Genomic DNA, 7,546 nt, shown 5'->3' on the forward strand with positions numbered 1-7,546 from the left:
CCGGCTCGCCCCGATTTTTTGGCGGGAGCCCACAAGGCCCAATCTGGGCCCGGCTGGATCAAAATTACACCCTTACATCAGATTTAGCATACCATAAATATCTGAAAAAGAATTTATAAATAAGTCTCCTAAATTTTTAATATAGAGCAATTGATATTTTAAATAAATTCCAATAATGTATTAAAAAGAAAAAAACCCATAGTTGGAGAGTGGGAGTGAGCGAACGGTCACACAACCCAACACCATCATGTCTCCTCTTCTCCTCCTCGCTTCCCTCAACCACCCCTACCATAAATAGAAAAATCCCATTTCACAGTTGTGTTATTATTGTTTTGTTCATCACCGATCGTACTACTTTTAATACAGGGCAATTTGTGAAATCTCGAGTCAAACCCATCTTCACAACCGCCATCTGTCTCTGCTCAACCAAGCTTCACAATCCCCAAATTCCGAGGAATTGATTCAGGTAATTGATATCTGTGTTGCATTAAGCTTTGTTTGGATGTTGAATTTGAGTAGCAATTTGGAAGGAATATGTTAAGGCAAATGTGTTCCCTTCCCAAATTCCTACCCAAGTCCATATCATATATATATATATATATATATATATATATATGTTTTATATGATTCTGTTGTTTTAAGGGTTTATAGCGGTGGATTATGATGGGTTGTGTTTGTAAATTCAACATTTAATGGACTCAGGTTCTCTGTTTTTAATTTCACTGCTTATTTAATGTGCTGGTGGTTTATGTACCTTCAGAAAATGATATGTCCACCACTTGTTTGAAAAATATGTTTCACTACATTGAAATTTATGGAGCATGATACTTTTACAAGAAAGTCGTACGCTTGGAAATTATACACACTTTTTAAATGTATGACATACTTAGAAATTAATTTTCTTTAATTTTGAATAAGTATCCGCGAGGAAACACGAATGCTCTAGGGTCCTGTTTGTTTTGAGAGATAGAATGGAGGAAATTGATAATGAGGAGATTGCTAGTGAAGGGATTAATAGTGAGGAATTGTTAAATTATTTTTATATAAAATAATAAAATAAATAAAAAAATATAAAAATTAAATATTAATATTTAAAAAAAAATTCCCAATATATAAAAAATAAAAAAAAATTCTAATCCCCTCACTATTTTTCTAATACCATCTCTACATCCTCCTTATCAATCTCCATTCCTCCTCCTTACTAGTCCCAAGGGATTACTTGTCCCCTCCTCACTATCAAACCTAATCCCCTCCTTATAACCCCAAACAAACGGGGCCTAAAACTGTATTCATTCCATGTCCAGCACGTACTGAAGACCAACATGCCGGAAGGGATGTTAGAGGCACAGACACTTCATGGACAGGTAAGACTAGTGTTTTTTGCACATGACTCAGGACACCTTTGTGATTTTTTTTTTTTTTGTAAATAATTTTGGAAAGCTAGATTGGGACCAAAATAAAATATTTGAAAATAAAGAGGGGGAAAGTGGAAATAACAAAAATATACCTATCTATACATGATGCCTCTCATAGTAAGAAGCAAAGAAGGTAACACTGGTTGGGCACTTTCCAATACCTGTCCAAACATGTCCTATTATTTTTTAAAAAAAATTTATACTTGTTCATGCTTCATATACTTGGGTTAAACATTGGATAGAACCCATTACAAAAATAAATAAAATAACTTGAAATCTAATTATAAAATAACAATAATGTAAATTTTTACCTAATTTTCTCTTTTAAACTTTAAAAATTATTATCTTTAAATTAACTATTTGTGTATATAACATATAACAGTGGCAATGATATTGTTGGGGGGGTGTAACGGTGCTGGCAACTAGAATAGTAATTTTTTTTTCTTCACAGAATTTCAGAATTAAATTTAGTACAGTTTAAAAGGATTTTTATTGGTTGTTTTTAAGTTTTTAGCACAATGTCGTATATGTTGAAACTTGTACATTCATTTTAAGTCACTTATGGAGACTTTTCCTTTTGTTGAATATATTTTTTCTCTCTGTTTTATTGTTTGTACTTATGGATAACTTCACATTGTTATGCAAAAGTAAAAAATTAAGAAATAAAAAAATTAAGAAGCATTTTAATATTAATATTGCTAGGATCATAAACAAAAATTCATATAGTGAAATATGCCAACATATTAATGTAAAAGTCCATAACATGATTTTCAAGTTTTGTTCAACAATCTAGCCTAAAACCAAAATTCATAGTGAAATATGCCAACATATTAATGTAGAAGTCCATAACATGATTTTCAAGTTTTGTTCAATAATCTTAACCTAAAACCAAATAGATCTAAGTTAATAATCTAGGAGTCAAGTGAAAAAAGTAATAAAAATTTCTAAGTAAATAGTCAAGAAAACTAATCTTATATAACCCTAATAGCAAATCAAATAAAAAAAATGGCCTTAAATGTATAATTTGCTCAAAACAAAGGTGTAACGACAATAACGACCTCTACAATCGTTACATAATGGTGGCAGCTATTACAATTATGATATATGTTGTGATCTGTTTCAATACTTTATGTAAGCTTTTTTAGTTGTAGGATATTATTAGAGAAAAAAAAAATTGTATTTGGAAAGATAGTTGAGTTTTTTTGTGGTTGAATGTGATATTTGTGAAAGAAAAAGTGAAATGATTATGGGGTTGGATGTGATATTTTGTTTGGATGCATTTTTTTTTTTTTTGGCAAAAAATTTGTCTTTTTGTGAAAAAAATAAAAAAAAAATCCAAGTCCCAAACTTCCCAAACACCATGTAAACCATTTGTTACAACTCATAACACGCAGTGGTTTTCTCTCTCTTCCAGCACTAGTGCATATAATATGTGCATGTGTTTATATATATCGTCTCTTTTTGTTCAAGGCATGCACACCAGTGTGCCAAAATTGTCCCATTGATATTAAAACTGTAGAAGTCGCAGGATTTCAAGAAGGCAAAGAGGTGTCGTTGGAGTCATTGAAGAAAAAGGGTCTGATAAATCCATCAGGAAGAGAAAGGGCACCCCCTTTAAAGGTAATAAATAAGGAATAATTGGATTTTTATTTTTTTTTATAACAGAGTGTCCGGGTCAACTTATACGCACCTCGACTAATCCCGGAGAACCAATCCTAGCTCCCACTTGCGGGGGGCCATTTAAAGCTAGAGCAAATGCCTTGTATGGATTAACTTGAAAGAGCTTATTGTAACTAGTGAGTATTGACCCTGAGACCTGGAGGAAGCACACCTCCAAGCCCAAGTTGTGCCCAATGGGCCAACCCCTCGAGTTTAATGACTGGATTTATTTTATTGACATATGTAGGAGCACGGATAAACTTTTTACATTCAAGTTCAAATTTCGGTTGATGCCCATGATATGGTTACTTTTTGCCTTCTCTGTCACTTGGTTACATACACACATCAGTGTCAACACCAAAGAGTGTTTCAATACATTAATCTCAAAAAACAATTTATATAATAGCATCCCAAAATGCTAGTTAGTGACAAGTTCCATGTAGGTTGAGAAAATGAATTATTGTGCTCATATTCACTTTAGTAAGCAATTATAGCATAGTGTGCTACAGAGGACAAAGATCACCTATGTGATGTAGAGTATGGAAAGATGGCATGTCCCTTTACGCAGTGCCATATGCTTGCGCAGTTGAAATTTGTTCATTTTTTTTATGCATTTTTACCCCAATGAACTTGAGATTTAAAAGGGGCAAATTTTGAATTTCATATAGAGCACCCCTTGGCTTTTACAAAACCTTGTTTAGGGTTAATGAGAGTGTTTCAGGTTTTTGTAAGTTGGTGGGCTGCTTGCATGATTTTATTTATTTCTTATTAGATTTTAGTAGTTACAGGTTAATCCATATGGAAGTGGATATTATGACGAATTGATGTTGTCTTTTGTGCGAGATTTTCTTGACTCTTGCAAGAGTAGGCTCTTGGTTTCTTTCTTCCTCTTCTTTTCCTTCTTCACTTTCTTCTTCTTTGTGCAAATAACCCAAGTAATATTCTCGGGTTACTATTCACATCCTCAAAAAATGCCCTTTTAGCCCTTAATTAAACTCTAGCTGGCCTAGTTCAAATCATCCCTAACCTTACCCCTACCCGTTTGACCACTACATCTAGCCTATAGCACCATAAATAAAAATACTTGGGAGCACTAAAAGGGAATCACTAAAAGGAGCACTAATGATGTGGCAGTGGGCCCCGTCCACTTTCTATGCCTTGTTTTTATTTTTTTATTATTTTTTTTGTCATTTCCAATGTATTAGTGCTATTAGTGATGTATTTTTTAGTGGTCTAAATCATTGTTGCACCATAAAATAGTTGTTTGGAAATTGAGTGAGAGCTCTAATTAGAGCTACCACTAATGATGTGGCAGTTGGTCCCATCCACAGCCACAGTATGTTTTTTTTTTTTTTTTTTTTTGCTTTTCCACCTCATTAATGGTGGGTTTAGAGCCACCAATTTAGTGGTCTCTAGCATGATTGATAGTTGTTGTCCAGAAAATTCTGCAACTAACACTGCAAATCTATGGGGTTACAATCTCTGTTATCAGAATCTTACGATTCGCAATTTGATTCATGATTTAATTCACAATTTTTGCAAAATCGATACGAATTTATAGGTGAATCTATTTTAGAAGTGAATCTCTAGTGAATCACAGGATTCACAATCGATTCACGATTCGATTCACTTTTTACGATTCATGTAATTTTTGAAAGTATTGTGTCCGACATATTTTCAACTCTTTTCTTCTCCAATTTTTTAGTGAAAATGACATAATATAACTTCTAATGGCGTTTAGTACCAAAATAACCAACATATACACATGATTTATTACTATTTTAGTGATCATAGAGTTTTTAATATAATTCAATCAGATTCAGTCGGGCCCAACATATTTTTAACATTTTTTCTCATTTTTTTTCTCTTTAAAAAATCATAACATATCTTCTAAAGATGTTTAAGATTAAATATACTATGAATTATTTATTGCTATTTTATTAAATTGAATATTACATACGTGAGGTCACTTATACCTTTTAAAATGTTTTGGCTTTAAAATAAAAAATTCTAAATAATTCTTTTTTATGATTTGTTCATTGTTACTTAGAAAATTATGTATACTTATTGTCCAAATATCAATATGGTTGTTAATTATTTTTACTTTGGAAATTGATAATTTGTCTATTTGTTATTATATTTATTAAGAATTTTTGGTAAGAAACATCTAAAAAAGAAAAAGGTGAGATGATGATCTTATATAGGAACTTTTGTTAACTTCTTACCTATTAAATTACGTGATTATTATTGAAAATAATATTTTCATTGATTTAAGTCTAAATATTTCATATTCACAAGATATATTTAACATCTAATTATGTAGATATATGTTCTGAAATAATTTAGAAAAAGTGATTAAATCTTTACGATTCACGATTCGATTCAATTTGCAATTCAGTACAAGGTTATTTCGATTCACTATACGAATTTCGATTTGACAACTATGGTTACAATAGAGTAAGGATTTGGAAATGAAATGTTTACTAATTTAGGGATTGCTTGTTGGTTGATCTGGGCACTGTGAACAGTACCCATGAATAGTATTTAGGGTTGTAACGGGTTCTTTTAGGCTTTAGGGTTGAGTAATTGTGGTGGGCAAGGATTAGGGGTTGTTAAATAGGATTTCTAGAATTGGAAGAAGGTTGGAAATAAATCTGGTTCTAGACTTTTATACGCCAGAAGTGAAGAAAAATGGAGAAGATGAGGAGAAAATTCTAGGCGTCTCACCTTGTTTCTATAGGCATGCATCACATAATTTTGAAGAAACTTTAAGAGCTTCAAAAATTTTCAAAAACATATTATTAAATTACAAACATTATATATCCTAGTAGGATTTTGACTTCTACTAGAAACCAAGACCTTTCGGCTTCTAAAACAAAATAAAATTTTAATTAATAAAAACCTAAGTTACATAGTTTAATCATAGGACAACCCATGGACCACTTGGTTCAGCTCATTTACAATTATAATGTGTATATATATCTTCAACTGTCAGCTTCAAGTTATGAAAACATAAAGGGCACAATTTTGACAGAATTACAAAAGTCTTAGAGGCCCATATTCGCAATCCCAAAGGAGCTAAGCATGAGCCTGTTCGTGATTTGCTGGTTAATAAAACAAGATTTAAAATCAAGCTTGGGCTCAACTCATACAACAAACAAACAAATCCCAAATGAGCCAATGCCAGGCTGAACCATGAGCAATTCCATGAACACCTCATTTCATTTGCACTGCTACTAACCTACAACTCAGCTAGGTTCATTTGAATGAATTGTGTTAAGTGAATCAAGCTAAAGACGAATCTCTTCCTCACCTCCATATTTTTCTTTTTCAATTCATTTGTTAGTATTTGTTTGAATTTATTTATTTATTATTGTTAAAATAAACACAGATTTATGAACGGATCTTGTTTTGGCCAATTTGACGTCACACAACTATACTCGCAGGTATTTTGAGATATCAGGTGCTCATTCGAGAACTATGAATTTGTCACCTATTATTTGACAAGAGTACTTCCTTCGTTTTAGAACTATGGCACTCATAAACAGGTCTTGCGTGGATCTCTGTAACTATGATTCTGCTTGAAAATTTGAAGAAACCTTTTCTGTTTGAAATATTTTACAGTTTAACTTATAAGAAGTGTAGCAAATTGACCAAGTGATGTAGAGCAGAGCGTTGACCATCCTCGCTCCTCAACTTATGGCTTGGAGAGGTGGCAACCAGTACTGAATAGGAGACCACCGCAAGTGCAACAGGGTAAGGAAGATGATGCAGGGTGCAATGAGATCTATACAGTGTTCGTGGATAATCTTCCGTGGTCTATGAATCCAAAGGACTTATATTCTTTATTTGGAAAGTTTGGGAGGGTACGAGATGTGTTTATCCCGAGCAAGGTTAGGAAAGCTACAAAGTCAAGGTTTGGTTTTGTTAGGTACGACTGTCCTGTTGCAGCTTCTGTGGCAATCCAAAAAGCTAATGGGTTGTGGTGTGATGATAAGGCTTTGAAGGTAAAGGAAGCAGAGTTTAGGAGAACCATGATAACAAGGGACAAAGGTACAACAAGTGTTAAAGGAGTCAAGGGTCGTCAAGATGGCAGAGATACACTTATGCCCAAAAGAAATATACCCATGGCCATAAGGAACTTGAAACCGAGCACCGCAGGCCATAAATCTTACGCTGAAGTTGTGCAAATGGGGCAGCGCCGAGAGGCAGTGAGGCATGAGATTACAGTTCACGAAGTGGGGAATGGTTGGTTATACGATAGCCTAATTGTGAAACTGAAGAGTTATCTTGCCTTTTCGGAGTTTAAGCAGGCAATCCTTGCTAAAGGGTCAGGAGAAATTATCATAAGAGAATGAGGGGGGAGAACTGCCATAGTATCATTTACCTCACGAGCACAGCTAGAGGACAATCAAATCCTGCTCAATGAATGTTGGCAAGAATGGTGCGAGTCAGTATCTGAATGGAAGAAA

At 33.4% G+C, this 7,546-nt stretch overlaps 1 long non-coding RNA gene across 1 annotated transcript; it reads left to right on the plus strand.

Moving 5' to 3' along the window:
- Window positions 1-215: 215 nt before the first annotated feature.
- On the plus strand, window positions 216-6,731 carry LOC145791089 (uncharacterized). The gene is made up of 4 exons (XR_014330739.1): window positions 216-466; window positions 1,305-1,364; window positions 2,944-3,035; window positions 6,521-6,731. It is a non-coding gene; the product is annotated as an uncharacterized LOC145791089 (long non-coding RNA).
- The last annotated feature ends 815 nt before the right edge of the window (window positions 6,732-7,546 follow it).

Source organism: Camellia sinensis, chromosome 5 (genome assembly GCF_055761805.1).
Source record: "Camellia sinensis isolate YWXY chromosome 5, ASM5576180v1, whole genome shotgun sequence".
Taxonomy (NCBI): domain Eukaryota; kingdom Viridiplantae; phylum Streptophyta; class Magnoliopsida; order Ericales; family Theaceae; genus Camellia; species Camellia sinensis.